Source organism: Biomphalaria glabrata, chromosome 2, assembly GCF_947242115.1.
Source record: "Biomphalaria glabrata chromosome 2, xgBioGlab47.1, whole genome shotgun sequence".
Lineage (NCBI taxonomy): Eukaryota > Metazoa > Mollusca > Gastropoda > Planorbidae > Biomphalaria > Biomphalaria glabrata.
In genome coordinates, this window is record NC_074712.1 from 37,232,916 (window position 1) to 37,246,504 (window position 13,589).

At 37.5% G+C, this 13,589-nt stretch overlaps 1 long non-coding RNA gene across 1 annotated transcript; it reads right to left on the bottom strand.

Annotated features, from left to right (window-relative positions):
• Positions 1-3,333: 3,333 nt before the first annotated feature.
• LOC129924586 (uncharacterized) lies at positions 3,334-9,999 on the bottom strand. The gene is made up of 4 exons (XR_008776568.1): positions 9,842-9,999; positions 8,691-8,802; positions 3,780-3,868; positions 3,334-3,532 (listed from the first exon to the last, which is right to left on the bottom strand). It is a non-coding gene; the product is annotated as an uncharacterized LOC129924586 (long non-coding RNA).
• Between the last annotated feature and the right edge of the window lie 3,590 nt (positions 10,000-13,589).

The following is a 13,589-nucleotide window of genomic DNA, read 5'->3' on the forward strand; positions in this document are numbered from 1 at the left end:
TCGCTGTATCTGTCTGCCTCGTCTTCCTCTATAGGCCAACATATAATACATTTTTTGTTCACTATTTAACATACACCGCATATTTAATTTTCTAAGATCTTATGGATGCAGCACAGAGTTGGTTTTTTTTTATTTAGATTGCAAAAATGACCTTATGTTGTAGCGTCCTTGACATTGATTATTTGTTTCAAATCTTCCGGAATCTTCCACTTTTTGTTTACTTACTAACTTTTGTCTTTACATTTCACGATATCTTCCCCACATCTCTATATCTTCTTTTTACAAAGCTTATGTCAACTCCCTCTGTCTGTCTGCTTGGCAATAAGTTTGTACACGTTATTTCTCCGACACACAATCTCGGATCAAGCTGAAATTTTGCACAATTATTTCTTTTACCTGACAACACAAGAATCAATTTAAAAATTTAACCAACTAGTTAATTAACAATTGTTATTAAATTATTTTGTTTGGTATGTCAAACAAGGGAAAGAATTAGTACTTAACTGAAGTGATGGTATAAGCTGAATTATTCCCCTTTATATATTGTTGTCCGAGGTTTAGTGAACACAAACATGAAATAAAAACAATAGATAAACTATACAATCTTCCAAGTTTATACACTCTTCGATGGTAAATTAGTTACTGTGTTGGCTTGAGAAGGCTTGAGCCCACAAGTTCGAATTCAATACAAATAAAAGGCGATCACCCAGATACCCTGTTCTCCCCCTACCCCTTGCCAACTGGTCCAGACAAGTGATAGGAGCATAGCGTAGTGAGATAGCTAAACAAATGTAAATGCGCTAAACAAAAATAATTTGTAAAAATATTTCTGCAGATTTATTGTTGTGAATCACGTGGGACGGAGAGGCCAGATCAGACACAATGGTGACCTCTCTGATCACTTCCCAATAGAAAATGGCGTGAAGCAGGTTCAAGCAGGGCTGTGCACTTGCTACTACTCTATTCGCTATCTTCTTTGGTGAAATGTTGGGTCAAATGAGGTAGCGATTGCACGAAGGCATCTACATTAGGTTTCGTTCGGACATAATGTGTTCAACCTTTGACGTCTACTATCCCATAAAAAAAACAAAAGAAATTGTCATAACGGAGCTTCTCTATGCGGCTGATTGCGCCCTGCTAGGGCGAATTTGCATATGCCGCCGCCTCTTTCGATTTATCCATAAACCTTGGGAAAACAGAACTCACCCAATAAAACATACTCAGCCCCAAAGATCACCGTAAACGGACAGCCCCTTAACGTGGTAGACCACTTCATATATCTAGGAAGTATAGTGTCAAATGACGTCTAGCTTTCAAGAGAAGTTGATAACCGTCTGGCTAATGCTTTTGGACGCCTTCAGGCGAGAGTTTGGCGGAATAAATTGCTCCGCCTGCCTACAAAAATCTTATGGCCCGACAGTTACGCTTGGCAGGGCACGTAACTCGTATGGGAAACGAACGTATGCCGAATGCAGTCTTTTTTGGTGAGCTAAAAGGTGGTCAACGTAACAGAGATGCCACACGAAAACGCTTTTAAGACCAGCTTAGGCGCCAAATGACATAAAAGAGAGCAGCTGGTTGAATGCGGCCTCAGAACGAGACAACTGGAGGTCGCTCACAAAGGCCGCGGGATACACATTTGAGACCAAAAGAAAATCCGCTGCCGAGGACAGACGCAGACGGCGAAAAGAAAATCTTAATCGACCACCGGCGGACAATGATTATGCTTGCCCTGGATGTGGCAAAATATGTAGGTTACAGCTGGGGCTGAGTAGCCACGGGAAATACTGCATTTCTCATTAATCTTTGGACTGGAAGACAAGCCTTATTATTATTATTATTACAAATTTAATTACATGATTGACCCAAACTAATTGATACATTTGAATAAAGCTTTTTTAAAAAGTATTTTGTGTGTAGCTTCCCTTGTTTCTCTCTGTTTTTATTGCTCACAAAACGTAAACCGGGTTTTAGAAAATCTAAATGTAAACAAAAAGGGAGATAAATAGAAATGAAACTTGCTTTTGGTGAGTATGTACATTTAGCCCTATTATTATAAGAGAAATAATGTATGTTTTTGTAACTGCATGTTGGTGTTCACATTTTTATAACATCACAACTTTCAGCTACATAGAGAGATTACCTAATTCATCACTTGACAAATACAATATAGTTACGTTATGAACCAAAGAAATGTTGCACAGTTACACGCCCGCAATTTCATAGGACCCGCGCTAATTCTCGGTGTATAGATTATCACATTAAACCATATTATAACTTAAAACGGATTTCAAACTAATGAAGAATTACTTGAGGTCAACAATTGTCAAAGATAGATCGAAACAATTGGTAATTCTTTCTATTGAGCGTGATTTATGTAGGAAACAGAATTATTTTGATATACTGTATGACTTTGTTACACGCAAGGCTCGTAAAGTAATTCTGAACGTGGTAAAGAATGAATACAATGCATAGACGAATTTATTTTCTTTTACAAACTCTTAAATTTCACTTATTATCCGCTTCCCTACCGAAACTTGGCCCCGCGAAATCCGTTTCGCATAGGGCCCCACAATTGTTAAGTCCGGCCCTGCTATTTAGTGACCTGTAAATATACATAGTAGATTACTTGTTCTGTTTACATGACTTCTTGGTCACAATGGTTAAGTCCCGCGCTGCTAGTTAGTGTATGTAAAATGTTTGTTAATAAATGTTTTACATGTTTCGGATGTGCCTTCAGAGTTGACGATAGTTTACCTCCTAGTCCAAACCTCCAACAGGACGAAGGGGGATGGGACAGTCCAGCGCACAAGCCACACGACCAGGCAGCCATCCGTAGCGAAGGGTGAAAAAATACTTGTTCTCCCCCCCCCCCTCTTTTATCCCTGAGTCGTGCTCTCTGTCGCCTCGATAGTTCCTTCAGAGTAGATGACTTGTTTCCCCCCCCCCTTTCTCTTTTTCGCGTCAGTTAGAAATAGAAAAAAAGAGTGATCTTTCTTGGTTACAACGGTCCGGCCCTGCTATTTTGTGAATACTTGATCTTCCCCCCCCCCCTTTCTTGTTTTTTCGTAGGTTGACTATCCGCAGAAATAAGAGAGTATCTTTCCTTAGCTTCTTGCTCGTCCAAACTGTTGAGCAAAGACGAGAATTATATAGATAGATATTACAGACATGTTGGAAAATACCGATACATAACATTAAAGATATAAAAGTTTAATTTTGACAAAAATAGCATTTATAGTCTATGGTATTATGAGACTATTAACATCTAGATCTAGGGTTAGCTCTAAAAATGATAGAAATGATACTAACAAAAAGAATTAGAATAAAACATTGTTGTTGTCAAGTTTTTTTTATTCGTTGAAGAAAAGTTTTCTGAAAAAAAAAGAAAGAAAAAATATACTTGTTAGTCCATAAAGACAGAACAATGGTCTGCATAATGTTTCCCCATCCATTCAACCATCTTTCCAGTGCTGGAGTTACCCATAGTCAACGTAACTTATAGCTTAGTGTCCCCACTGGCTTGGGGTCCCTAAAAAATAGTACCAGGGATATTTTCAACTGTTTAGAATACAGAGCAAAGGAAAAAATTGCCTTGCGTTGATTACAGGGGAGGGGGCTTTATCTCAAATAGATTAAGGTCAAAATCCAATCCTACATCTTCCTCTTTTCTGATAGACTACATTGGTTGTGCAAGCTGGAATCTGGATCTTCACATCTGATTGATAGTTTACACTTGTTATATAGGTCATATACTTCTAATTTGAGAAACAACTCACCTTATTTATTTTTTCGGTGCTTGATAGCGTGTGTTGCTTGGATTGAGTTGGTTGCTGTGGTTATTTAGGTCAGACGTGGTTCCAGTTCCCTGACAAGAAAATATGAATAAACTAAACTTTATGTGAGCTATCGACCGTATTAAAGATTTTTATTTATAGCGGATTTCTAGAATCAGCTAGCTGTTTGATATATACGCTGTACAGCAGATGTTCTCCAACTTTTTTCAGTTCACGGACCCCCTTTTACACGCCTTATGATATTGGTGGATCCTGACACAGCCTAATTTGTCTGCCCAAATCGCATATTTCTAAAGCCTCTGGCATAATCAAACTCTCCGCAACCTTGTGTGCTTTTTTGCTCTGCGTTATTCACAATGCTATAATAAATGAAGCTTTAAGAACTTTTTCATTCACAGTTGTCAAATGGCGAATACGTTTCTGCTGATCTACATACACTGACGTTTAAAGAACTCTATGGGTTTGTCTTTTGGTTCATTATGATTTGATGCTTCAGTTTAGCAGGTTTCAAACTTTCGCTTTTTAACGCATTGAAACATATAACACATTGTGGCTGATCACTGTTGCCTTTGTACGGTAGAAATCCAATTCGTAAATATTCAGGAGCATATTTACAGTATTTTGTGCGGCCTCTCAAACGGCATCGTGTCTCAGTTCATTGCCTCTAATTCCATCAATTACACTCTTGCTCTTATCAGATGCCTGCTTACATTTTCAAATATTTATTCCTAATCTAACAGTTAGATGAAAGTGTGAACTCTATACTTCCACTAGAGTCACTACCTGTGAACTCTATACTTCCACTAGAGTCACTACCTGTGAACTCTATACTTCCACTAGAGTCACTACCTGTGAACTCTATACTTCCACTAGAGTCACTACCTGTGAACTCTATACTTCCACTAGAGTCACTACCTGTGAACTCTATACTTCCACTAGAGTCACTACCTGTGAACTCTATACTTCCACTAGAGTCACTACCTGTGAACTCTATACTTCCACTAGAGTCACTACCTGTGAACTCTATACTTCCACTAGAGTCACTACCTGTGAACTCTATACTTCCACTAGAGTCACTACCTGTGAACTCTATACTTCCACTAGAGTCACTACCTGTGAACTCTATACTTCCACTAGAGTCACTACCTGTCTTCGCTTTTACAAAATACTAGACACTGATGAATCGTTTTTTTTTTTTTTTTTTTTTTTTTTTTTTTTTTTTTTTTTTTTAAAGATTTTTGAACAGTTTTGGTTTTATTGATTTTGAACAATTCAATCTAGATAATGTGGCCTAATCTAATGTAACATATATTAACTTGCATGGGTTCAACCCCCCCCCCCCGAAATGAAATTAACGGAATTAAGTGACATATTTTTGCTTTCATTTTGTTTATTTTAGGTGAGATTTTAATACTAAATCATCTCTTACCACAGCACAGCCGAGGGGGTTTTGAGTTAAAAACTCTCTACCAGGGGGTTTTGAGTTAAACCCCCCTACCAGGGGGTTTTCAGATTTAAAAAACCCCTATCAGGGGGTTTTGAGATACAAATCCCTCTACCAGGGGGTTTTGAGTTTAAAACCCCCTACCAGGGGTTTTGCAGTTAAATCCCCCTCTTCTATAAACAAAACTAAAAAAATGCAAACGACAATTCCAAATTCCAAGAAAACAGCTAAGAAGATTTTAACTTTAAAACCGCCTCCAAAAATTACGATAAACCCCCTCTCAATATAAAAAAAGCAAATTACACACTCACAATTCTATGAGCGTAGCCAAAGGGGTTTTGAGTTTACCCCCCCCCCCTTTTTCCAGTTGGGGTTTGAAGCTAAAAAAAAATCAAATTACATACTATAAAATCTATGAGCGTAGCCAAAGGGGGTTTGAGTTTAAATCCCCCTCCTCCAGATGGCTTTTTCTTTAAAGTTTAAAACCCCTCCAGATGGTTTTGGTGTTTAAAATTCCCCTACAGAGCGTTTTGAGTTGGAAACCTCTCTCTTCAATATTATTTTAAAGCTTCAGTTACCAAATTCTATGATCGTAGCTAAATGGGGTTAGGGTTAGGGTTAGAGATTTTTTAGTTTAAAACGCCTCAACAGATGATTTTGACGATAAAACTTTCCTTTTCGATATAAAATCTAAAGCGAAATACAGGCATGTAATTCCAAGAGCGTAGCCAAGAGAGGTTACAAATTTCTACCAGTGACTTGGGCTCTATTAATAAAGTGTGAATAGTGTGAATAGTGTGTAAATAGTCTTCTGCCGAAATTGAAAAACACTAAATGTGGCTCAACAAAGATGGCTAAGACAGATTTTAGGAGTCAGTTATAGAGATCGGGTTTAAATCAAATAAATCATATGCCGAACTGGGAGTCGAACCCTTAGTAAGGTTGTGACAGAGCGTCGCATGAGGTTTTGCGGGACATGTTCTCCGACAAAATGAATTATGAGTTGCGGAAACAGCTTGCCGGAAAATGCGCCGAACGGCGCGAGAGGATCTAAGCCAGTAAGAATAGCACATTAAGTTTTTGAAATAGAACTTTTTAATAGCAAGATACTGCAATGTAGATACCTCAGAATATGCATTTTGTTGGCTTTCAATACCAAAAATAGTGCTCGGCGGCGGGGCTTCGCCCCGCGCTGGGGGAGCGCTACGAGCTCCCCCAGACCCCCTTGCTAGCAAGGGCGGGGAGTCTACAAGTTTTCCACTAATTCCAGGAAGAACCTATTCTAGGGCACAATAAACGTCTTCCGAAATGGTCAGAATGTAATAAAGATTAATTATGTACACACACACACACACATATATATATATATATATATATAATTTTTTCCGCGGGGGGGGGGGGCGGAACAACTTATCGTTCTAGATTTATGAGAAGTCATTTTCACATTGATGCATCAAGATCCGCACAGGAGGTTTTAAAAGTATTATCAATAAGCGACATTTCGATTCAAACATTTATAAAATACATTTTTATTATTAATAGTTTAATATTTCATTTACAATTAAACGAATCAACATTTATTGATAATTCTTCATTGAGATTTGTTTATGTAGGCTACGATATTTCATTTATTCATGAGAACCTTTTTTTTTCAGGATGACTTATCTGTGACACAAAAAGTAAAACTATTTGACTGTTTACTTTTTAGTTAACAATTTGGTTTTTAAATTACGTTTTCTCAGACATTGACACTGCATACACTTTATTTTGTAGATGTACTGTGCCTATGAAAATGTGTTTTAAAAAAGCCGATAGTTTACATAAAAGTTACATACGAAGTTTTATGACATAAAGGAGGTTGGTTATATTTAGTACGTTTCCATTGAGAATGAAAATTAAATAATTTAGATATAGTCTATAGATTCAGTACATTGTTTACTTGGGAGCTCATAAAACATGGTCATTGTAAATAAATAGAAACACACTGATATAGGTCTGAGCATTAACTGATTAATAATGGATGGAGACAGAATTAGATTAAATATTTTAGTCAATATTTAACAGTTCTGACATATACTATTCTCTAGAATATAAATTTGAATAAGAAAATGTCTAATGTCGAATAAATCATCGGTTTGTTCACGGGAGACATACGAGAGTCTCTTAATACGTCATTTGTTTCGACATGGAGTGTAACTAGACTATTACGTGTAAAAAGTATTTCAATGGAGTGTAACGAGTCTGTAGCTACTTCTTGCCTGAAAGTACTTGCATTAGAATGGCTCATTGGCGGATCCAGAATTATGAATGGAGGGTGCCCTTCCTCCTTTTCGACAGAAAGGGGTTTTGGCATAGCGATGTGGCTCAGCCCCGAAGCAATGCGTTTTTTTTCATTCTTACACGCTCACTCCAATGCATTCTTTTGGTGTCTACAGTTCATTCTCCAACTATTAAAAAGGGAAGGTCAAATTAAATGAAATAAAGTAAAGTGGGGGAAAGCTCTCTTACTGGAGTCACAATAGAGACACATGTAGCGTAAATGTCTTTGTTTGGTTTGGTATATTCATCGTAAGAAAATCTTTATGTTATGGGAAAGTGGAGAGAGCGGTAGAATGTCATCAATTAATCAGATACAGGTACTCTCTCCATTTTATATTTATTTATTACTAATGATTGTATTTGGCATTAGCGGGGGGGGGGGGACTCGACCTAATAAGATAATATATTGCAAGTAAAATTTATATTATTGACAGTTTTTTTGACCTAAATTATATAATTTCTCAACTAAAACATGCCCTCATCCCCAAAGAAAGAACCTATCTGGAGGTGGGAGGGGGCGATTGCATAATACTGCCCCTCTCACGGTTCATCCTGGTAACGACAACCCGACGTAATATACAAATGGGTGAAATATTCATAAGTAGCATACATAGATACCTATATAACTACCTCTATATAGCACTAAAACCAACCCCCCTACCCGAAGAGTTAGGGTGGGCGGGGAGGATGGGGAAGACGTAATCGACCACTCCTTCACCCCACAGAATCGGTCAACATATCAGTAGTGTGGGAAGGGCCGACATAAGAAAAAATGAGTGATCGCCCATAGTCCCCCAGATCCGCTAGTGGTCAATGGCTTTATAGGTCTAAATATCATACAGTATGGCTCGATATTGTTTCTGTTAGCGGGCTGTTATATTCTTGAACTCAGGCGCACGGGTATCTTGCTAGGCCACTACATCTTCTTGATCTCAATCCACATTTGGTATTCGTGACTTAAATAACACTCTCTAGAATCTGAATTAATTTGATTAACGTGATATGAAGATCTAGTTGTACAGATCTATACTATATATGTATATGGACAAAATTACATGGTGACCAGAAAAACTGATATGATATTGTTCAACACTGGTGTTTATGATTTATGTATATGTTAAATAAATTACCTGGTATCCAGGCTGATGACCCTGGTAATTTGGATTGTTTGGATTGCATTGGTTGGACTTGTTGTCGTTGTTAGCTTGGTACTGTTGACTTCCGTGACCGGACATTGTGACACTATTGAAACAAATGGACACAGGCGTGTTAGCAGACAAACCAGTATCAATGATACTATTTAGGTTAGGAAAAACTTAAATTATTCTGATACTTTTTCACCCTCATATTTATTAATGATTAACTTGAAAAAAAAATTAACGTATCTATATGGACGACACGCGGGGTTATGCTCTAGTTTCAGCTCGATCTTAGTTGTATTTATTGTATTGAGTAAAAGAACTGTAAAGTAACATACAATGGAACAATAAGAAATAAAATGACGCGAATGCCTGGGAGACACTTAGCACAACCAATATTGATATAAACATATTCAACTACATGTTGACCATATACTAATGCATCCCTGGATTCTACAATCGACGTGCACATGAATTGCATATCACAATAAACGCATAGCATTATTATTAGAATTAAGAAAGAAAACAGGAAAGTATTTCGATATTTGATAAAAATACCATAAATTAACGCACAAACACACTCAAACACATTATTTTGATATTAGCTATGAACACTGACTTCAGTGAAATTTAAACAGAAAGAGAACAGAGTGATAATATCAAATGAACTGAACTTAAAATGTGAAGTTGTTGTCTTCGATTGTGTAACTATGTTATTTCCTGAAACAACTCACGAATCATGTTTTCATTAACGACAATCACGAAGTGACGAAGGAAAATAAATGAATACAATAAATAAAAACATTCGCCTTTTAAAAAAATGTCTTGATTTTGCTTTAGCTAAAACCAAAGACACTATAAAATGAAAGTGTTTGGCTAAAACTATGTTTCTAGGAGTTTTGAAAATCAATATTAAATGACCACATTGTTTTTATGTATACTGCGGACAGAATATTTTTTTTGAATGATCCAGATATTGCATAGAGATCTACATTTAATTTAGTTCTAATAATTTACAGAAATCATTGATGCAAAAAAAAAAAAAAAAAAAAAAAAAAAAAAAAAAAAAAAACAGGGGGGGGGGGGGGAGAAAAAATAGTTTTTAAAATTTTTTTCAGTCTTTAATTTAAAAAAAAACTTACGATATTTTGTTTTTTGTTAAGAATAAGATAAAACGTCAGGATCAAGTGTACTGACAATGATTGCCCCTGTAGCGCTAGGAATAGGAGGTAACTCTTATAGTCATGGGGATTGTTTGTCATGTGATTGGTTATCTCATTTCGCAGAAGTTGTTCAATTTTCAATTTCATTCTAGATCTATACTGAAACACTAAAACAAGATAGCATACATAAGAATGTCAAGTTCAAGGACTATTTGGGGCAGTCCCATGACCAGCTTTTGACGTGTCGATAAATTTTGGAAATTTGGGGACATGGGCGTCAAGTCAATCTAAAGATAAAAGGTAACCTTAAGAAATTTTAGGTCAAGAATTGTTGAGAAATACTGAAATAAATGGAAATTATTTATTATGAACGTATTCGTATCGCTAAGCAACACCCACACACAAACTTATCTAAATGCTTACTAAGTTCTATAGAAAATGTTGGCCTATATTTTAGAATTGAAAAGAGAAAGTTCAGCTTTTGCTTTCAACTCTGACAAATATTTAGGTCTCGTTAGTAAAACAAATTTGAACCAGGGTTTTTGATTGCATGATTTTTTTTTTTAAATACATTTTTCCGACCCTTAGTTGCCTGTTTGTTCTACCTTACAACTTTGGCGTAGCCAGGATTTCTTTTTTTTTTTGGGTGGGGGGGGGGGACGAGGCCGATTCTCCACCCTTTTCTTTGCATACGCAACCACACATACACACACACACCATATCAGAGAATTTTTTCAGAAGCTAGTAGAGCGACATTTGATACTCCTCCCTTGTGAGCAAGGGGGTCTGGAAGAGTGTTTTTGCCTTCCTCTATGGGCTCCATGGCAAATCCAAAAGTTTTTTCTGTGTTTTGAGTTTCATAAAAGGCATTTTCTGAAGTGTCTAGACTCTAGGGCTTATCCTGTGACTCTTCTAACACTAATGGTACATAGCAAAATAAGATGTCTGCTATTCACTGCAATTTGATAATATGTTGCCATTGATTGTTAAGTCAACAGATCAGTGTGTGAAACTTGACTGTAGCTTTACTTTCGTCTTGTTCATGTTTGTTGCTTGAATTCTTGTAAATTTACTTTATTAATGGAGTCCTGTTACTTTTTTTTAAGGGTCGGGGAAGGTACCTCACATCCATCTCCACAACCATCCGTAATTTGGTAAGTGTAGCTTGCTTTAGTTTTTCTCAGACTGTTGCTTGCTTTTTGTATACTGATAGACAGAAAACAGATGACAATCATCAGCCCCATAGACGGCAAGCTCTAAACGGAAAATTTAACTTTTTTGTTTTTTAGCGAAAGAGTTAAAACTTTGATACTACGGAGTTATATAGTAAATAGTAAAGCTCCCCATTCAGAGCTTGCGATATATTGGGCAGATGATGTAAAGTTAATCTGTTTCTGTGGCATGTGGCCAGCACAAAGACGAACCGCCTTTACTTTTCTCCAACATTAGAGGCACCCTAAAATCCCAAAATTGAAAATCCCAGTCATCACCAGGATTCGAACCTGAAACCCTCGATTCGGAAGTCAAGCGCCTCCAAGTTAAATAGTGCTTACAAATATTTATTCGCTTTATTTAAAAACTTCGCCAATTAAATAGTTCCCTTTTCTGCACACCGGATGCATCAAAGAGCTAGATGTTAAATAGACTTCCCACCAATAATGACAATCTCTAATACTTCAAGCTTCAGTCTGGCGTGTTCAATGAACAGTGAATATAGAAAAGAGTTCCACCAATTCCTATGGATAACAACATCACGTGGTTTGTGTTGAAGTACGTACATATGTCAAGTTGTACCCTGATTAGAAAGATGGCCGACTTATCAGCATTCATCTAAATTTTTTTGACATTAGCTGTTTGTATCTCAGAAGTCCCTTACCAAGATGCAATGACTTTATCTCATGGTTTTTATTGAGATAGCTATAGGGCCTATATCTTTCTTGTTTATCTTTGAATGTAGTAGAACTTGTCAGAACTCAACTAATAGCTAAGAAAAATGTTTGATTTTCAGCATTAAATGTTACACTTAGTAAAAATAAATGTAACAGTTATATAATACTGATAATACAGAAAAGTGAATAGCAACTTTTGAAAATAAAATTGATACCTCGAATGTCTCTCACAGTTTATTATCAACGACCCAAACTTTCTTATTTCTATTTGATTTGTCATCTTCTAATGAGAAACATAATACGTTGTAGACGCCAGGAGAGTTTCTATAGCTCAGAAATGTAGACAAACACAAAGACTTAAGCCCCCCTCCCCCACGCCATTCGACACATAGTGCTGCAAGCTTCCTCGACAGAAATCAGTCAAAGGCGACTTTCACAGCCACTTCTCAGCTGGTGCCCACGAAAGTCAGCACTTCTAAAAAGGTGTGATGCCATGTTAGACGTGGACGGCCATGTTTTTGCGTTCTAGTTTTCCTGGCTAGCTCAGGCAACCCATTCCATGCTCTAATAGCACTAGGGAAGAAGGATCATTTGTGCAAATTTGTCCTAGCATATGGAACGAGGAGTGTGCCTTTATCTCTGTGTCTTTCTGAGTATTTTATTAAATTTTGTTTCTGGTTTAGTGTTTTATGTATGACTAGTCGACCGGCGGCGTACCGGCGGCGTAGCATACGCCGCTATTTTGCAGAGCCGGCCTTAGGCCACTGCAACCTATGCGACCGCGTTGGGCCACTCACTTTCATAGGACCCGCGCTAATTCTAGGTGTATAAATTATTAAATTAAACCATATTATAACTTAAAACAGATTTCCCGCGCCCTCCTGTCGATTTACCAGGAGATCCTGGTAATCTCCCGAAATTACAAAATATACGAAAAAGTCCTTAAAATATACGGAAATGTATAGACAAAAATTGTCATTTTGGGGTGTCATTCAATATTTAAAACGCCAATCCTACGCGCGATAAATAAAAACGGCATTATGCATTAGCCGTAATTGTGTAATCTGGTGAGAGAAGCTTCTCGCGCCTCAAACTAATGAAGAATTACTTGAGGTCAACAATTCACAAAGATAGATTGAAACATTTGGTAATTCTTGCTAGCAATGTGTGTTTTGAAAATGCTTGACAGACCAGCATAGGCGCCATCTTGCTTATACTGACATAGACAAGAGCACGTTGATGCGAGCAAATTATTCAAATAATATTATTACTTATTTCATTAACATAGTGCTGTTAACAGACGCTGTGTACGTCTATGGCGCTATCATACTGTTAAGAATCTCATTATCCAGGCTCTCTGCAAACTGCACCTTACACCACCAACTTAAAGAACTTGACAACTCAGGGCTCCAAAGTAACGTAACACTTTAATAGTTGAATAAATAACAGCCAATACTGTACAATTGGCAACACGTACACTACAAATATCTCTCCGATAACACCGTTCCGCCGTATCAACTCTAGCACTGGCCTCTCCGTCTCGTTCCGGGCTTGCACTGGGTTCAACAGTTCAGGACTGACTTCACACACTAGGCTCGTTGTGTCGGACTCGATCGCAGACCAAGATCAAGACGCCAGTCTTCTCAACTGTACTTGACAGTACTCCGCACTGAACCGTCGTAATGCTCCGTACAGAACCACACCGCTGAACTGTGCTGTAGTCGACCGGACTGTAGTGAACCGGGCTCTGAACCCCTGTCGTGAACCACACTGACTGCGACACCTCCGCTCTTTATATAGGGTCCCTACTGGCCTTCTATAACCGGACAGAACGCCGC